The sequence below is a fragment of the Amblyraja radiata genome, chromosome 14 (assembly GCF_010909765.2).
Source record: "Amblyraja radiata isolate CabotCenter1 chromosome 14, sAmbRad1.1.pri, whole genome shotgun sequence".
NCBI lineage: Eukaryota > Metazoa > Chordata > Chondrichthyes > Rajiformes > Rajidae > Amblyraja > Amblyraja radiata.
In genome coordinates this window covers 40,745,857-40,765,892 of record NC_045969.1, presented here as the reverse complement: position 1 = coordinate 40,765,892, position 20,036 = coordinate 40,745,857, and the positions used below count along the sequence as shown (strand labels likewise).

General features: G+C 44.1%; 1 protein-coding gene and 1 long non-coding RNA gene across 7 annotated transcripts in view; one reads left to right on the top strand and one right to left on the bottom strand.

Annotated features, from left to right (window-relative positions):
- zfx (zinc finger protein X-linked) overlaps positions 1-16,344 on the bottom strand; it is a 36,104-nt gene extending 19,760 nt beyond the window's left edge. For 5 of the 6 annotated variants that reach the window (XM_033033160.1, XM_033033163.1, XM_033033162.1 and 2 more), the window contains exons 1-3: positions 15,678-16,344; positions 6,082-6,167; positions 5,572-5,604 (exon numbers count right to left, since the gene is read on the bottom strand). The gene's annotated coding sequence lies outside the window, so the exon portion shown is untranslated. Of the gene's footprint in view, positions 1-5,571; positions 5,605-6,081; positions 6,168-14,156; positions 14,777-15,677 lie in introns of those variants that run through there. The other variant, XM_033033161.1, reaches the window with a different exon arrangement.
- Positions 14,760-18,317, top strand: LOC116980702. Its single transcript, XR_004414044.1, has 2 exons — positions 14,760-15,434; positions 16,342-18,317. It is a non-coding gene; the product is annotated as an uncharacterized LOC116980702 (long non-coding RNA).
- Positions 18,318-20,036: the final 1,719 nt, after the last annotated feature.

Here is a 20,036-nt window from a genome sequence, read left to right as displayed (position 1 = left end):
TCATTTTATGCCTTTTTGTAAATGGTGCCAAAATATAGCGAGTGTGCATGTGTGAGTTAAGCAAAAAAGAATTCACTGTGCAGTGCACAGGTGACAATAAACAACCGTTGAAATTTAAATGAAAAAGATAAGAAACTTTTTTTTAAGAATTTGAATATTTTGTACAATAATTAGGCTTTACCAGGAATAGAAAGTTGCAAATGTTACAGCGAGACCATGTCTACTCAGATTCCATTGTTCTGGAATTTGGAATACTTGAATAGGGGGGTGGGAAGGGGATGTCCCCCCTTCCCCGGTATGGATCTTTTGCATTTTTCTGCTTGAAATTGTGCAATCTGGGGCATACTGTAGCGAGTCTTTTACCTTACACTTGAATGCAACATTTATGCTTTAAATTGGATTAGCTATAAGGTTAGGCTAAATTACATTCTTAATTACATTGTTTTAGAAGGAACTGCAGATGCAGGAAGATCGAAGGTAGACAAAAATGTTGGAGAAACTCAGCGGGTGAGGCAGCATCAATGGAGCGAAGGAAATAGGCAATGTTTCGGGTCGAGACCCTGCTTCAGTCTGAGGAAGGGTCTCAACCCAAAACTTTGCCTATTTCCTTTGCTCCATAGATGCTGTCTCACCCGCTGAGTTTCTCCAGTATTTTTGTCTACCTTCCTAATTACATTCCACAGTAGATCCAGGCTCTGATCAACAGGTGCAGCACATGAATGACCTTAGTATATTCATGTATGGAAATCAGATTATAATCAAGCACTTGATCCATGTTGACCAACCTTGGTCTCACTGCACACCTGGTACTACACCTGACCCTGACTCCAGTTGCATTCCTTCTCTCATTCCTGACCTTGAGTCCAGCCTTACACCTGGCCACTTATTCTACCCTGATCATAGCTGCTTACCTGCTTCGGTTCCCAGTGCTGAACACTCCCATTGTCCCAGCTTTGTCTGCACACCTAGTACTATTCGAGACCTTGACTCTGGATACACACTTTGCCTTGCTCCTAGCCCCTCTGCTCTGACAATATATCTGGCTTACACATAAAGCCCGAGCTTCTGCCAATCTTGTAATCAAGGACATCAATCTTTTTTTTAAATGATGAAATATCAGAAGCTCAACAAGAAAAGTAAGCTTTGTATGCATACAACTACACATTCACAACCGTAAACTCTGCAGTCAAAATCGCCAACCTCAAATTTGTTGCGAGGAAACAGCCATCACCAGATCATCCTTTCCCCGCAGGGAGGAAAAGAAAAGTAACAGCATGTAGTGTATGAAGCTCAAGAACTGCATTTGCTAATTTACTCCCCGACTGTCTAGGCCATCAAAACGTCCTGCAGCCTAACAGGAAGTACACGTGAACACATCAATTGTCTCTTATTGTTCAATATCAAAATAGCATTATTAAAGACTCACTGCTGAACAAGAGAATGGGCTGAGACTCATTGGTTCTTATACAAAATAGTAAATTGCCCTAACTTTAGGGCAGCATTTGAAGTAAGGAAACAGAGAACAGAAACCTGCAATTTAACAATATTTTTAATACCTGGACATACTATTAACTTCTGTTCAATCAGAAGTATTGTGGATTATTTTCAAGTGTAATATCTTAGTATGTGATAAATAGCTCAACTACTGCATCATAACTAGAGTTTCCCACAGAGTGTTAGATTTTGAGAAACTATTTATTAGTTATTTAACAATATATATTTTGGCAAAATAAATATTTATTTCACCCCTTTTTTCATATTTTTATTTGAGATTTAAATCATGAACGATGATAATTTACAAGATCTTGGGAATTTTGCTACATAAATGTGCTGCATAAATGTAGTCTTATTGTTGTCTTAATATAAATTTATAGTCATTAGTCATAGTCATAAATTGTCTTATTTACATGTTTTTAATTTATTAACATATTTAGAAAGAAAAGCTGACTCCAACTCACAGATGTAGATATTAGAGAGATATTGGAGATAATTATTTTCTCCTTCAAGAAGTAATTTTAACATATCAATGTCAAGAAGTAGTTTAAAGCTGGTTCTGGAAGGAGGAAAGATAAGTAAGACAGACAGAAACATTTTGAAAACCCATTCTAGGACTTAGGGCTTTGGTAAGTGAAGGAACGTTTTAGGGCCAAGTTTTGAATAACCATGTCCAGAACCAGGGACTACAGTTTAAGAATAAGGGGTAGGCCATTTAGAACGGAGATGAGGAAAAACATTTTTACGCAGAGAGTTGGGAATCTGTGGAATTCTCTGCCTCAGAAAGCAGTGGAGGCCAATTCTCTGGATGCTTCCAAGAGAGAGTTAGATAGAGCTCTTAAAGGTAGCAGTGTCAGGGGCTATGGTGAGAAGGCAGGAATGGGGTACTGAATGTGGATGATCAGCCATGATCACAGTGAATGGCGGTGCTGGCTCGAAGGGCCAAATGGCCTACTCCTGCTCCTATTGTCTACAATGGAGAACAGAACAAAGATTACAGAATAATCAAATCTTGATGTAAAGTATGCATGGATCAGGGTTTCAAATGAGCAGAGCCACAGTGACATTATTTCAGGGAGGTGAAGAAATGTGATATTAGTGCTGGTGATGTCAGAAGTTCACGGGATCAAATATGACAAATCTTAACAAACCACTTTGGGTTTAATTTTCCAAATGTTTTCCTGGAGGAAGTTTTTTCCCCCTCCTTTGTTAGAGGTGAGCAAAAATCTGGTATATTATCAATTTGAGATCAAGACGGATAGTGAAACAAAACAGAATGTCCTCTGTCGAAACTAATATTACATTTTAAATGATGTTGATGCAAAATATTAGAAATAGAAGGCTCTAAGTACAAATTATTGGGGGAAAAAAGAGGTAATGTTTGGAACATGGGAAGAAACTCATTGCTGATGACTAAATATAGACAAGGATGGAACTAGGTCTTATGCAGCTATGTGAATAGCCTGGAGAGAGCGGATGTGGCGAGGATGTTTCCACATCCGGTGGGCGGCGCGACTCACGTCGCAGCGGCCTCTGCAGTCCGTCTGTCGTTTTGTTATTTTTTGTCCTGTTTTAATGTAGTTTGTTTTTTTTGATGGGGTATGTGTGTGTGTGGGGGGGCGGGGGAAACTTTTAAAATCTTTCCCCTGCACGGAGAACCCGACCTTTTCCATGTCGGGTCTCCGTTGTCGTTGGGGCTGCAACGTGGAGCGGCCTCCAGCAGGAACGACCTGGGGCTCCAGTCACGGAGCTGCGGACTTACGTATCATCGCGGAGCTGGCCGAGTTCGGAGCGGGTGGAGCGCTGCTGCGGCCCGACCCCTGGAGATTCGGAAGCTCCAGCCGCAGGTCTGGTGGATAGTGACACCGGGAGCCCGCGGGTCCCTGCTGGGAAACCGCTTTTCGGGGCTTCCGCAACGGTGACTTCTCCCGCCCGAGTCGCGGGGTCGAGGAGTACCTGGAGCAAGGCCGGCTTCAACGGCTGCGGGACTTTGCTAGCGCCCGCCGGGGCTCCAACAACAAGACCCGGAGCGCGGCCTAGCATCACTCGGCGCGGCGTTAATGGCCGCGGGACAATTGCCATCGCCCGCCGGGGGCTTTGACTCTGACATCAGGAGGGGAATGGGGAGTGCAGGGGAGAGATAATTTTTTTTGCCTTCCATCACAGCGAGGAGGAGATGCGCTGTGATGGATGTCTGTGTAAATTGTGTTGTGTCTTGGGTCTTTTTTTCTTGTGTGTATGACTGCAGAAACAACATTTCATTTGAGCCTCTATGAGGATCCGGTAGGCGGCGCGACTCTCGTCAGCAGCGGCCTCTGCAGTCCGTCTGCGTTTTTATTATTTTATGTCTATGTTTTTATGTAGTTTTTGTTATTTTTTGTTGGGGTATGTGTGTGGGGGGGTGGGGGTGGTGTGGGGGGGGGGGGGTAACTTTTAAATCTCTCCCTGCACGGGAGACCCGACCTTTTCTTTGTCGGGTCTCCGTTGTCGTTGGGGCTGCAACGAGGAGCGGCCTCCAACAGGAAGACCGGGGGCTGTGGTGCCGACTACTCACCTCACCGTCGCGGAGCTGGCCGAGTCCAGAGCGGGTGGAGCTGTGGTGGACGCTGCTGCGGCCCGACCCCCGGAGATTCGGTGGCTGCAACTGCGGGTTTGGCGGACAGTGACACCGGGAGCCCGCGGGTCCCTGGAGGGAGACCGCTTTTCCGGGCTCCCGCAACGGCGACTTCTCCCGCCCGAGTTGCGGGGTTGAAGAGCTCCTGGAGCGGGGCCTTACAGCACCGCCCCGCGCGGCTTGGAATGGCTGCGGGTCTCTGCGAGCGCACGGGGGCTCTAACATCAAGACCCGGTGTGCGACCTTGCATCACCCGGCGTGGCTTTAATGGCCACGGGACAATTCGCCATCGCCCGCCGGGGGCTTTGACTTTGACTCTGACATCGGGGGGGGGGGAGTGCAGTGGAGAGAAAAGTTTTTTTGGCCTTCCATCACAGCAATGTGATGGATGTTTATGTAAATTATGTTGTGTCTTGGGTCTATTTATTTGTAATGTATGGCTGCAGAAACGGCATTTCGTTTGGACCTCAAGGGGTCCAAATGACAATAAATTGAATTGTATTGTATTGTATTGTATCAAGTGACAAATAAATTGTATTGTGTGTATAATGGGAGTCTAGGACCAGCAGCCATAGGCTCAGAATAAAAGGACGTAACTTTACAAAGGAGATGAAGAAGAATTTCTTCAGTCAGAAGGTAGTGAATCTATGGAACTCATTGCTAAAGTAGATTGTAGAGGCCCAGTCAATGGATATTTTTAAGACAGAGATTGATAGATCCTTGATTATAGACAATAGATGCGGGAATAGGCCATTCGGCCCTTCGAGCCAGCACCGCCATTCAATGTGATCATGGCTGATCATCCCTAATCAGTACCCCGTTCCTGCCTTCTCCCCATATCCCCTGACTCTGCTATCTATAAGAGCCCAATCTAGCTCTCTCTTGAAAGTATCCAGAGAACGAGCCTCCACCGCACTCTGAGACAGAGAATTCCACAGACTCACATCTCTCTGTGAGTAAAAGTGTTTCCTCGTCTCCGTTCTAAATGGCATACTCCTTATTCTTAACCTGTGGCTCCTGGTTAGTACGAGCGCCAAGGGTTATGGGGAAAAGGCAGGAGAATTAGGTTGAGAGGGAAAGAAAGATCAGCCATGATTGAATGGCAGAGCAGACTTGATGGGCCGAATGGCTTAATTGTGCTCCAGGGCAGCTGTGGCTACAGAAGTAGCTCACCACCACCGAGTGTGACTGAGGAGTGAATGAATAATGCGATGTAAAGCGCCTTGAGTATTAGAAAGGCGCTATATAAATCCCATCCATTATTATTATTATTAAACAACAGACTGACGAGATGTAAGAATCGAGGTTAGAGCTCAGTGAATTCACCACAAATAATCATGCAATAAAAACTAATCAATGTAACCAAAATATATTTGTTCTTAACACGGGAAACAAATGTGTCTTTTGACTGAAACCACCATTTTAGTGTTTGGCATTAAATGTTGTTATAAAATATTTCTTACCTTAGCTCGACCTTCCTTCAAACTTTCAATAAGCTGTCAAAGAAAGGAATTTTAGTTTACCAAGCCTGCAGATATATATGTAAATTAAAAAGCTAGATTTTCAAAAACATGTTTAATGAGAATGACCAATGTGAATCCGTGAAAGAAGTTTTGAGCCTAAGTCTTGTGCTTGGTCTTCTTACTTTAGAAAGGATTGTGTGCCTTGGCACTGTGGGAAACAGATTTATGAATTGATTCCTTGAGCGAGGGATTGGAGTTAAATTTGTTTAAACTCTTTGGAGATTGGAAAGATGAGAGATGGTATAATTGAAACATATGTGATTCTGAGCGGGCTTCCAAAAAGGTTCAATATTCAAAAGACAAACAGGTTTGTATGCGAATTGACTTGGTAAAATTGTAAATTGTCCCCCAGTGCGTGTAGGATAGTGTTAGTGTGCGGGGATCGCTGCTCGGCTCGGACTCTTCCGATTTATTATTTAAAAACACATTCCTTCAGACTTAATTACTTACCTTTTAAAATAGTTATTTTCAGCATGTATGGATGTCGATCACCCTTTGGTTGCAATCAGTTGGAAGCACCTAAATGATGGAGCCACCTGGTGAAAATAAGGGAGTAAAGATAAAATTAGTTTTATCACTTCATGCCTCAAAATCTATACACACTTGCTAAAGTGATTTGAACCACAGGAATCTCACTTACTGTACCTGAATTGGATCACATCATTCAAACTATCATAGAAACATAGAAAGTAGGTGCAGGAGTAGACCATCCGGCCCTTTGAGCCAGCACCGCCATTCACTGTGATCATCCAGAATCAGTACCCTGTTCCTGCCTTTTCTCCATCTCCCTTGATTCCGTTAGCCCTAACTCTCTCTTGAACACATCCAGTGAATTGGCATCCACTGCCTTCTGTGGCAGAGAATTTCAGATTCACAACTCTCTGGCTGTCCCATTCCTTAAGAATATTATGTTTCAATAAGATCCCTTCTAAATTCCAGTGAATATAAGCCCAGTCGATCCATTCTTTCATCATATGTCAGTCCCCCACCCCGGAAATTAATCTGGTGAACCTACGCTGCATTCCCTTAATAGCAAGAATGTCCTTCCTCAAATTAGGAGACCAAAACTGCACACCATACTCCAGGTGCGTTCTCACCCGGGCCCTGTACAACCGCAGTAGGACCTCCTTGCTCCTTTCCTCAAATCCTCTCACTATGAAGGCCAACATGCAATTTGCTTTCATGCCTGCTATTCCTGCATGCTTATTTTCAGTGACAGATGTGCAAGGACACCCAGGTCTTATTGCACCCCCCCCTTTCCGAATATGACACCATTCAGATAGTAATCTGCCTTCTTGTTCTTGCCACCAAAGTGGATAACCTCACATTTATCCACATTGTACTGCATCTGCCCACTCACCCAACCTATCAAAGTCATCTCGTAGCTCACACTGCCACCAGCTTTGTGTCATCCGCAAACTTGGAGATGTTACATTTTATTCCTTCGTCTAAATCGTTAATATTTATTGTAAATAACTAAGGTCCCAGCACTGAGCCTTGCGGCACCCCACTTGTCACTGCCTGCCATTCTGAAAAGGACCAGTTAATTTCTACTCATTGGTTCCTGTCTGCCAACCACTTCTCTATCCATGTCAATACCCTGTCCCCAATAACATGTGCTCTAATTTTGCAAACTAATCTCTTGTGTGGGATCTTGTCAAAGGCCTTTTAAAAGTCCAGATACACCACATTCACTGGCTCCCCCATTCTACTTGTTACATCCTCAAACAATTCCAGAAGATTAGTCAAGCATGATTTCTCCTTCATAAATTCATGCTGACTTTGACCGACCCTGTCACTGCCTTCTAAATGCGCTACCATCACATCTTTAATAATCGACTCAGGCATCTTCCCCACTACCGATGATGTCAGGCTAACTGGTGTATAATTCCATTTTCTCTCTCCCTTCTTTCTTTAAAAGTGGGGTTACATCAGCTACCCTTCAGTCCACAGGAACTAGATAGTTCTACCCTCCAGTCCACAAGAATGCAAGATAGCCTATATTTCAAAAATAATACGTCGCAAGATATGAGGGATTCCCGGCACTTCCATGAGTGCGAAAGGCTTTCCCGCTCGACAAGATGAATATATGTTAATGAATTGTAACAAAACATTCGTACACGTTCAAGTTGCCAGCAGGATTTCAAATAAAGATGAACTCTTTATGATGATTGAAAGGGTTTGATGTTAAATACTGCACACCAAATAAGTATCCACTATAAAAAATACAAATGTTAATAGTAATGTCAGGGAAATTAACCAATAAGAAGGACAGTGAGAGAATTTCTGACAAATGAAAATTCTAATATTAAAGCAAAAGCTCTATTTATTGTTAACGTTCGGGAACTGACAGCAATTCTACAATTCACAGATTTTAGCAATGAGGTAGTGTATCGATAATTTATTTTTGGTGGTATTAAGGGATAAATATTGATCAGTACACCAGTGAAACTAAGACTAGAATGTAATACAACCAATCTTTTTACATCCACTAGAGGGCACACGGGTTTTAGTTTAATATTGCATCCTATATATTGTCAGCACCTTTGAAAGTGAAATACCCCCTTATCCATCTATTGAATTGTTCTAGAAATTCTAAGAGATGCACTTAATGATCCTTTTGGTTACTGGTCTTCCACTGAGAACATCAATTGTACCTGAGAGAGAAGATAAACTATTAACTTAATCTGGCTAGCATCCTAGTCTGCCACTGTGGTAGAATGTAGTGCATTCAGAAAGTATTCAGATCCCTTCACTTTTTCCACAATCTGTTATGTTCCAGCATTATTTTAAAATTGATAAAATTAATTTAAAAAAAATCATTAATCAACACACAATACCCTGGAATGAAGAAGTGAAAATAGTTTAGAAATGTTTGCAAACTAATTAAAAAATGGCTGAAATATCACATTTTCACAACTATTCAGACCCTTTGTTATGACACTCAAAATTGAGCCTAGGTTCATTCTGTTTCCATTGATTATCCTTGAGATGTTTCTACAACTTGATTGGAATACACCCGTGGTAAATTAAATTGATTGGACATGATTTGGAAAGGCATACACATGTCTATATAAGGTCCCACAGTTGACAGTGCATGTCAGAGCAAAACCCAAGCCATGAAGACGAAGGAATTGTCCGTAGACGTCTGAGACAGGATTGTGTCGAGACACAGATCTGAGGAAGGGTATAAAACAATTTCTGCAGCATTACAGGCCCCGAAGAGCACAGTGGCGTCCGTCATTCTTAAATGGAAGAACTTTGGAACCACCAGGACTCTTCATAGAGCTGGCCGCCTGGCCAAACTGAGCAATTAGGGAGAAGGACATTGGTCAGGGAGGTGATGGTCGCTCTGAAGAACTCCAGAGTACCTTGGTGGAGATGGGAGAAACATTCAGGACAACTATATCTGCAGCACTCCACCAATCATTCCTTTATGGTAGAGTGGCCAGACGGAAGCCACTCCTCAGTAAAAGGCACATGACTGAAAGCCAAAGAGAAAGCTTTGTTAACTATTCTACTGTAGTTGAATTCAGCTTAAGTTATTTCAAAGTGCTTTTGTGTTTTAAGTTAACTTTGATTTAAACTGTAAGGTTGTTTTTTGGGCAAGAGTTTAGAAGTTTAGAAGGAAATGAGAGGGAATCTTTTTGAAACTTATAAGATTATTTATTGACACGCTAGAGGCAGGAAACATGTTCCCAATGTTGGGGAAGTCCAGAACCACGGGGCCACAGTTTAAGAATAAGGGGTATGCCATTTAGAATGGAAACGAGGAACTTTTTCACAGAGTTGCAAGTCTGTGGAATTCTCTGCCTCGGAGGGCGGTGGAGGCCGGTTCTCTAGATACTTTCAAGAGAGCACGATAGGGCTCTTAAAGATAGCGGAGTCAGAAGATATGGCAGGAACGGGTTACTGATTGGGAATGATCAGCCATGATCACTGAATGGCGGTGCTGGCTAGAAGGGCCGAACGGCCTATTCCTGCACCTATTGTCTAAGACCTCAGCTCCACACTACCTGCTACCCACTCATCTTGCAGACCTCACTGGCCGACTTGACAGAACAAAGGGTTGGTGAGAGGCTCGCTACACGCAGTCCAAGTAAATGCATCACGCAAGGGCACATACAGGAATTTCAGGTCAGCTGATCTACTCCACAACAGGCAAGGCGGTGTCACTGAGAAACAAGGTCGACAAATGTTTTAGGCATGAGTCCCTGATCAAACCATTCGTCTGCCTTACCTTCCAGCTCCAATTGAAGGCCCAGACCATAAATGTCATCTTATCTGACACTCCACAAATGCCAACTGACTTGCTGAATATTTCCAAATTAGTGTTTATTTCAATCTTCCAGCATCAGAATATTCCCTATCTTCCGTGCAGAATTGCACAATTTTTTTTGTGTGTAACGGGCAAATTTGTTGTTCAACATGTAGGAAGACGATATGGTGCTAGATGGCACTCTTGTTCCTGTGTTCCCAACAGTTAGATTTACTTTTGGAAATTGCAATGATCATTCAGAGAAGTCTTTTGTTACCAACAGAGAGCATGCACATTGAGGTTTGACAGTACTTTTTAATTAAAACTTGAATTCTCAATACTGTAACAAGTGAACCATTGACAACCAGCATTGTAATACTTTGGACAAGTGTGTGTATAAAGTGTTTTCAAGGGTTGCTTAAAACACAGCATAAAATTGGATTGAACATTGCTTGCTTTTGCCAAATTCTAGGCATTCGTTTTAAGTTTTATCTTTATTGCACTCAAGACAACACTTCCGCACACCCAAATGAAAAAAGTGCTCAAGGTGATCAGGTGAAGTTTTGGGTCGGGACTCCTATTCAGACTGAAGAAGGATTCCAACCCGAAATGCCGTTAAACCATTCACTCCACAGATGCAGCCTGATCTGTTGAGTTACTCCAGCATTTTATGTTTGCTCAAGTTTTCAGCACATGGAGTGTCCAATGTCTTCATATTTTCTCACACCCAAACGATGTTCTCATGTTGATTTACTTGATGGAATCTGTATTTCTACTACTTCTATGTGAATGAAAATCTGACACCTGGTGCTTGTAAAGGTTCTGTTGTAATGCTCCCATGTGTTCTGGAAGCCAGGCAAGTAGGAGATTGGGCATGATCAAAACACGGGCAAATGTGCCAAGCGGAAAACGGGTCCATGAAAGGTAGATCAGAGCATAGACTCTGACAAATAACGTGGCTGGTGTCACACAACAGGTGCGGGTTGAGATTGGAGAAAGCAATATATTCTCTCAGGCACATAAAACACCACTCCTGGCAGATTGCTATCCCAAACATTAATCTTATATCTTCATTCTTAATGTGTCTTTGTCACTTTTTATTCCACGATCATATTATTCAACCTTGGGAAGTTAAAAATCAATGGAACCTATTGGGATCGCTTTGATTTCACAGGAAATATGCAGTCACGTTCAGTAGATTGACTGAGGTACACTCCCATTTGCTATTTTAATATTTTATGAACCAAAATTTCTTAATTTCTCATTCGAGAATAATCTTTGGTTTCCCATTTTTTCTTTGGTGGTTTGTGTCTTCTTTGTCTTTTCCTGTAATTATTGTTCCTAAACTTAGCTTTTTACATCTCTGCACGTTTTTATGCTCTGCAGTCACTCTTTCACAGTGCGCTCTGCGTAGGATCAATCCACGCAAGGCTGCAGGCCCGGATGGAGTCCAGGGAAGGGTACTAAAGGACTGTGCTGTACAGCTGGCGGAGGTATTCACGAGAATCTTCAATCTATCTCTATCTCTGGCAACGGTCCCCAAGTGCCTGAAAACAGCCACCATAGTGCCGGTGCCGAAAAAGTCCAAAGTCACCAACCTGAACGACTACTGCCCGGTTGCCCTAACTCCAATCCCAATGAAGTGCTTCGAAAGGCTGGTCCTCTCCCATATCAAATCCAGCATCCCTGCCTCACTGGACTCTCATCAATTTGCATACAGGGCAAATAGATCAACAGAGGATGCCATCTCTCTGGCTCTTCACACTGTCCTGACTCACCTGGACAGACAGGGCACGTACGTGAGGATGCTCTTCGTTGACTATAGCTCTGCATTCAATACGGTCATCCCCACCAAGCTCACCACCAAACTCCACCAGCTAGGCCTCAGCTCGCCGATATACGATTGGATCCTGAACTTTCTGACGGAGTGACCGCAGGCAGTGAGACTGGGTCCGCACCTGTCCTCCACTATCACCCTGAGCACCGGCACACCACAGGGCTGTGTACTAAGCCCCATGCTCTACTCCCTCTTCAATCACGACTGTGTTCCTGCATTCGACACCAACACCATCGTGAAGTTTGCAGACGACACAACAGTGATTGGGCTGATCACCAACGGTGAGGAAACAAAATACAGGGCGGAGGTGCAGAACCTGGCGGACTGGTGCACACGTAACAACTTGTCACTAAACACCTCCAAGACCAAGGAGCTGATTGTTGACTTCAGGAGGTCCCATAATGGAGAATACGCCCCAATCTCCATTTACGGGGAAAGTGTGGAGAGAGTGTCCAGCTTTAAGTTTCTGGGCACTCACATTTCAGAGGACCTCACATGGTCCACCAACACCGCTGCGCTGGTCAAGAAGGCACAGCAACGACTGTTCTTCCTGAGGACATTAAAAAAGACTGGTCTGCCCCAACAGCTGCTGACAACGTTCTACCGCTGCACCACAGAGAGCATATTAACGTATGGCATCTCTGTGTGGTATCTCAGCTGCACGGAGGCGGAGGGGAGAGCTCTTCAGCGCGTCGTCCACAGAGCGCAGAGGATCATTGGGACAGAGCTACCAGCCTTGGAGGGCATCTACCACACACGGTGCCTCAGGAAGGCCGTCAGCATCCATAAAGACTCATCACACCCCTGTAACGGACTGTTTGAACTACTTCCCTCCGGCAGACGTTACAAGGCCTTCTACGCCCGTACCTCCAGACTCAGAAACAGCTTTATTCCAAGAGCTATAGCGGCTCTGAACCGGCCCTGCTGAGTGCCCCCCTCCCCCCCCCCCCCCATGGACTGTCTCCCTCGGATGGTCACGACACACAGCTTATTTATTTATTTTACTTTTCTTTTTCATCGGTTGGAGCTGCATACTAAATCTCGTTGCACTGACGTGCAATGACAATAAAATATATTATTATTATTTTAGTGGATGACTCTCAAAACGTTTTAATACTTTATGTCAAAGATGGCATCTTGATATACTAGTGTGAATGGTTATGGGGAGCAAATGAGAATCAAAATTTGAGTTTACAATCCGATCAATCATGATAACTTGCTCCTAATTCATATATATAAGCTAATATTTTTCATGCAAATGTTCATAATCACTCTTCAGATCTCTTGCTCCAAACCTGTTACTGCAACCCCACTGTCCATTCCACTGCAATAGTCCTATTTATATTTAACTCAATTGAAATTAAAGGCCTGTCACAAATTGGCAAATTATAAAAAGCACACTGCCTGCTTTTGAGGTAAAAATCAATGTAAACTACTCTTCACCCTGTACACTGCAGACTTCAAGTATAAGTCTGACACATGCCACATACAGAAATATTCAGATGACACAGCGATTGTGGCATGTGTAAGGAACAGACATGAGTAGGAATATAGGGACTTGACCAGTGCTTTCTGTGTCTGGAGTAAAGAGAACTGTTTCATCATGAATACAACCAAGACCAAAGAGATGGTTGTTAACTTTGGCAGGTCCAAGCTCCCCCTTCAGCCGGTTAACACTGCAGGGGTGGACATTGATGTGGTTCAGACATATAAATATCTGGGAGAGCACCTTGATAACAAACTGGACTGGTCAGTCAACCAGTCCTCTATAAAAAAGGACAGAGCACTCTTTTACCTCAGAAGGCTCAGATCCTTCAATGTGCGCAATGACATGCTGTACCTGTTCTACTACACTGTGGTTGCAAGTGTCATTTTCTACGCTGTTGTCTGCTGGGGCAACAACATCAGTGCTAAAAACAGCAAGAAGTTGGACAAGTTGGTAAAACGAGCTAGCTCAGTGCTGGGGGGGGGGGGGGGGGGGGGGGGGGTGAGAGGAGAGAGAGTGGACTGTGGTGGATGTGCTTGAGAGTCGTATGAGGAGCAAGGTGCTGGTCCTCCTCGACAACTCCAGGCACCCCCTCCATGAAATTCTGGAGGGTCAAAAGAGCACACGAAACAACAACCGGCTCCTCTCCCTGTGCTGTAGAACGGAGTGGTTCAGGAGATCCTTCACCCCTACAGCTATTAGATTTTATTGGGCTGTATGGGGATGCTTTGCATTTTTAATAGTGAATTATTTGGTCTTTTTAAGCATTTATTGCTTTCAGATATTGTCCATATTGTATTTATTGTCTGCTTTCGTTCTGAATGTGTGGGGTTGTTGGCTTTTGGACATCTGAATTTCCCTGAGGGGATCAATAAAGTATTTATTATTAATAATTATGGCAAATAGGCCAAAAAGGATACTAATTAAAGATGAGAGTATCCTACCCATGCTCTTGAGATGAACGGCCTGACCCCGAGTTATTCGAGCACTTTGTGTTTGTTTTGTAAACCAGCGCCTAGTTCCCTGTGTCTACATGCTCTGGATGATCTCAACAGCACATCTCTGGGGAGAATGGACAAACGACGTTTCGAGTCCGGACCGTTTTTCGTAAAAAAACGAGGTTCAGAAGCGGGGGGGGAATACATGAATGAAATGGGACGTTTGCTTCATCGAAAGAGTGTCAAAACCACCAGGATATAATTTAATTGAACTGGGAAAACATTAGCACATCCTTGGCATGGACCCATATTTACACACACAGGTCGGGGCGGCAAGTAATCCAGGTTCATGAAGTACAAATTGTCCTTCCTTTTTAAAAAATTGCTGGGTATGTGAGAGGATGGCATGCAAGGAGCTGGGATGAAGACGGTGCTGCTTCCCCGCCGGGCAGGGTCGCCGTCTTGCAATGAGAGGCAACAGGAGCCCCCCTCCTCCTATATTGTCTTTCTTTTCAATATGCGAATGGCCGCCGGAGCAAAGTGGCGCGCAAACGCCTGGCGCCCATTGACAGAAGAGAAGGGAGGGCGGGGGCGAAAGGGCCGCCGTGACGACAACCATGTTGGGCAATGGCGGCCGGGGCGGGGAGAGGAGAGGAGATTGGCGCCAGGTCGGGAGCCGCCGACTCTCGGGACAGCGGCCTGGAGCGAGGGAGTCCAATTAAGGGTGTCGATCCGAAACCACCCATTCCTCCTTCTCCTCTCCAGAGATGCTGCCTGTCCCGCTGAGTTACTCCAGCATTTCGTGTCTTATTTTCAGGAGGGATGAACCGTCTGAGCGCGAATCGTTTTGCCTCTTTAAATCGGTCGCGAATCCGTTGTTCAAAAAAATCCTCTCCACAGCGCTAACCCTCTCCCCCCCCCCCCCCGAGATGACGCTCCCGCCCGCCCGCCCGCTCTTCTCCCCGACGTCCGATGTGGGAGAGGACAAGATGAAGGTAAGGCGGGCGCGGGTTGGTTAGGTCCGACTCCGTGCTGCCCCTCAGTGACACAGTGAGAGAGGGGAGGGAGGGAGAGGGAGAGAGAGAGAGAGAGAGAGAGAGACAACGCTCGCCGCCAAGATGGCGCCCGGCGCGAGCCCTGCCCCCAACCGCCGACATTTTGTCTCCGCCGTCGGCCGCACAAAGCGCCTTGGCCGCAGCGGCTGCAGTTCTCCACCGCCCACACTCATCTCAAAACAAACAGAAAACACCGGCCTCGTCGACGCCCTCACCGTAACATAACAATGTATAATACAATCCCCCCCCCCCCTCATGGTTTGAGTATATCTACGGTGCGGCCTAAACCTCGGCCCGAAGCGAAGCGCTTGTCTGGCCGCTTGAGGCCTAATGCGGCCTCCTCGAGGCCTACCAGCCGCCATTGAGTCCAGCGGCGGGAGTCGGGCGGAGAGGCGAGCGGCCATGACCGGGATGGCGGCCGCGCGTCTGCAGGGAGGCGGCCGGGGCGCCCGATCGGCGCCTTCGCCCTTACCTGGTGATTGCGTCGGGCGGGCGGAGGTCGATAGCGGGGGTGCGTGTCGACTCCTTCCCGGGCTTGGGTTCAGGCTGAGCCTTTCCTGGCTGGGCCGAGCGCTGGCGGGTCGGGCCGGGCTGGGCCTAGCGCTGCCAATCAGGCTTTGTTGTTTGATGGCTGCGGGGAGGAGGAGGAGGAGCTCCGACTCTGCTCGGCTCCTCGCTGCCGCCGCCGCCGTCGTAATACGTAACGTCAGAGTCTAACCCCTAGGAAAATGCGGAAGAAGCAAGTGCGCTCAGGCCACAAGTGGGGGAGAGAGAAAGGGAGACCCCAAACTTGCCCCAGCTTCGGCGCCCTCATGGCGGCGCGCCGCCAAACCCAGCCCGCCGCTCGGCCTCCGACCCTTCGCACACCCTCGGCCGCTTTTAAACGCTTGTTCTGGGACTAACAAAGTCCAAAGTAGGAAGAAGGAGAAGGGTATATGGAACCGGCGCTGAAACCACTGTCCCGGTGCCAGGCCGCCCGAGTTACCGGCTGTGCCAGTCCCATCTCATTGAGCCCGCATCCAAATGTTCCCCAACCCGGTCGGGGTAAAATAATTGCTGGTGGTCTCTGCAAGAGTCGCTACATATTTGTGTATTTTTCCTTCCTCCTCTTTTCAGAATCATTACCCCCCCCCCAGCAATTGGATTGAGCTTCGTCTTTCCCAACCTGACCCCGCCATTTCCCCCTCGCTGTCAACCATTTTGCCAAAGTTTTATTTATTTTTTGTAATAAAACACAATGTTGGGGGAACTCAGCGGGACGGGCAGCATCAGTGAGGGGATGGACAGGCGATGGTTCGGGTCGGGGCTCAACACTGTATTTTACACGAGATTCCAGCGTCTGCAGTTCCGTGTGTGTCTGTGTTGCATTTTAGTTTTGCTCTCAGCCTAATCTGGTACACGGGACGGCTATGTTTTCTTTAAGTGAGAAGGGCAACGCCCCCGATGGTTTCCACGCCCTCTTTTTCCTGCACACCACGGGTGAGGGACGTATATATATATATAGGTTTATGGTTGGAGGGAATCCTGAGGGGCAACTTTTTCTACACATAGGGTGGTGGGTATATGGACGAGCTGCCAGAGGATGTAGTTGAGGCAAGTATAACATTTAAAAGATATCTGGACAGATACATGGATAGGAAAGGTTTAGAAGGACATGGGCCTAATGCAGGTGGGTGTGACTGCTGTCATAGTGATATATCATAAAAACAGGCCCTTTGGCCCAACATACCTGAGTTTGGTCCATATATCCCTCCAAACCTGTCCTGGCAAGGACAATTTAGGCTAAAGGGCCTGTTTCTGTTCTGTGTCTATTTGCTTGTTGCCACCCATGAGATTTTCATTAGTATGGCGTATCATGAAAAGGGCATTGCGTTTGCAGCATGATCTTTTGGTTCTGGTGCAGGTGTTCAATGTACATAAGCTGACGTTTATACATTGGGTGGGAAGAGAGCTGATGTATGGAGATCCCATTTACCCAGAGTGCCGGTTTTGAAGCTCGGTCGAGGAGAAGAAACAAGATTAGAGATACAATTGCAATTGTGCAATACAATACAAATACAATTGTGGGATTAGTGGGTGAAGAGATTAAAAGGTTCAAGGGGATACCGTGTGGAGCAACATGTTTTGAAACGTGAAAGAGGTAAACACTTGGATATTTATCTAATAAGTTATCAAAATGCAAGTTCTGCTGGAAATATGAAAAAAAAAAACAATGTTGGAAACACTTGGCAGACCAGATAACATTTGCGGAGTGAGAAAATATTATGTTTCATATTGATGGTCTTTGATTGAAACTGGAAATACATCCACTAAGCAGATTTAACCATCCAGAAGAATGGGAGATGAAGAACCCAGGGTATCATGAGGTTGGAAGGGGAGATTAATTCACAAAAGGAGTGATAGTGCAAATATCCAAGGTGTAGTGATACTCGGAAGCAGTGACAGACTGAAATTATCTAATGAATCCTGAAAAGCAAAAGTTGGTTTAACTGACGGTGGAATCTGGAAGGCTACATAACATGCCTATGAGAACTATCTTTGTTCTTCCTCCAGCAGGCTGATTTTATTTTATCTTCACATTTCAGATGAAATTTGCTGAATAAGATATCAATCATTGTTTATTTCTTTTGTGTGAGAGGGCTTAATTTGAGTGAACATTTATTAAACAATTCTATAATGTTACTGCCCACACCAACACTAAGTTGCAGAAGGGCTATAAAGGAGTTAATTGCTTTTCTTTGGTATGAAAATATTCTCATTGAGTCACGGCACAGACTTTCATGGAAAAGAGCAAAGAAAGGATTCACTGGTGCTACAAATTTGATTGTAGATCCATGGAGGTATATAATAAATCATGGCAAACTGGATAAACTTTGCCTCTCAAAGGGTTGGATGATTGCCTAAAAAAAGTGAATACAAGGCCTATTATCTGTATTAAAACCACTGTATAGCCAACATTTGTCTGAAATAATTGATGTACATGTTGATGCTTGAAAGTTAATGAGCTTACCTCCAGGGTTTAACAAGGAATACCTGATTATTTTTTTTGAATGCAATGGAGCATGTACAGTGTTGATTTCATGAGATAAATAAAATAATGATCTTTGCAAAATATCTGTTTAATGTGAAGTTATTCCTTGGTGATATTTTTGGGAGGGGCAGGTGGAGTAGAGCTGGTCCCGAGGCACATTCAAGCCAGGACAACTGCTACTCCTCATGTAGCCTGGACCACCATCTGGAATTGAAAGTTGATCTAGAATTATTAAACACTGTATATGGCATGACCATGTTGTTTTTATAAAATGTGATATGTTGCCGCCAAATCAACTATTAAGGAATGCTTAACAAAGAAGCATTAAAGAACATGTTACGGCATGCTTAATCATATTGATGACTCATTCTATATAATGGTTAATGCAGATCAAGTGAAAACCTATTACTACTGCTTTTAATCAATATGCCGTCAGTGTATTGAGATATTTCCTAATCCCCAAGCACAAATCTAGAATGGGGATAAGGAATGAAGTGGATATTTGTCGAGTTATTATTTTCATGTTTGACAGTAAAGTTAAAACCCAAACGAAAGGTTTCACAAGATAACTTAACTGAAATAACTCCGTTTTGGAGGACTGCCAATTTAGCCCATGATAGAAATAGTGCACTATGTTAAAGATAGTGCTGTGAAACAGAATCATTTGTACCATCAACTGTTTCCCTCAATAAAATTAAATCGTATTGGATAATAATTGGCCTAATCTCTATTAATTTGGATGGTAAAGTATAGGAGATGCATATTGGACATGAACAAATTGATTGTCCCTACTTGACATTTGTTGGTACCACTTTAAATTATATATGATTTAACATATTGGACAGTAGAGGTAAACTGAACTTGTGGAATGTCGAAAGTATAAGTACATAAATGAATACAAAGCAATGTAGCTAGTTCAGAATACCATAAATCGCCACTAGTTGTTAAATACAGTGGTTAGCAACCAAAATTATTACATGTTATTTAATGAGCATATTGCTGCAGTGATAGGTTATTGGACAGATTATGGTTTTTGTATAGTGCTGAAGAGTCTCGACCCAAAATGTAACCTATTCCTTTTCTCCAAAGGTGCTGCCTGACCGGCTGAGTTACTCCAGCTTTTTGTGTCTATCATTGGTGATAAACATGTCTTTGTTAGCAGTTGATGCCCACTTTGGAAATACCATTAATCTCTGGATCAAGTTGTGTCATTTTTAGAAGTGCTTTTTCTTTTTCACTTGGAATTTCTGTTCTACTTCTGTACATGGTCGATGATACCAGAGATAACTTGAATCTCAGATATCACTTCTCAATGTTCCAGTTTACAAGTGGCTAGTAGTTCCTTTGATTTAATAGATTTCTGTGACAAAATCACAAAACTAACATAGACAAAAGCGTAGCTCATGGTTTTATCTTTAGTTTTTTTTAAATAACAAAGCTTTCCCAGAATTTAGTACTGCAGTGGATTTTCATTTTCCTTGATCAGCTTTCAAGTTAAACTGTATATGCATTCAGAATATCCACACACGTCTCAAATGCATTATTTTGGCACTTTATGGACTCCAGCTCCCAATGTGAATCACTGCCAGCAATAAGCTACAGAGAAATGTGGGCTGAGTCAGATTTGTTTTCACATTAGGTTTGGATTTGAGTTAAATCACTTCTGAGAACACAATGAATTGTCAAACTGCAATTTCTCTCCAAACAGATTAATGTCAAAGACAGAAGGGATGAGAAAAAAAATACAAATTAGTCAAACAATATTAAAATAGTATACTGCAATCAAATCTAAAACAAAAA